We start from the raw sequence: 300 nt of genomic DNA on the forward strand, positions 1-300 counted from the left end.
GATAAGGCTTGATGATTTAGAATATTATTTCTAAGAAACGGAGTGCATAAAACAGTAAAAGAGTTCTTAGAATCGAACCCTACTTCGAAAACCCAAATCTGGGAAGTTCGAAGTACGTGCTAAAAAAACCGAGTCACGATCGACGTTTTTCGAATGTTTTTTTAGGAATGATAAGGCTTGGTGATTTAGAATATTATTTCTAAGAAACGTAGTGCATAAAACGATAAAAGAGTTCTTCAAATCGAACCCTACTTCGGAAACCCAAATCTGGGAAGTTTGAAGTACGTGCTAAAAAAACCG

The sequence above is a fragment of the Cucurbita maxima genome, unplaced genomic scaffold (genome assembly GCF_002738345.1).
Source record: "Cucurbita maxima cultivar Rimu unplaced genomic scaffold, Cmax_1.0 Cma_Scf00116, whole genome shotgun sequence".
NCBI lineage: Eukaryota > Viridiplantae > Streptophyta > Magnoliopsida > Cucurbitales > Cucurbitaceae > Cucurbita > Cucurbita maxima.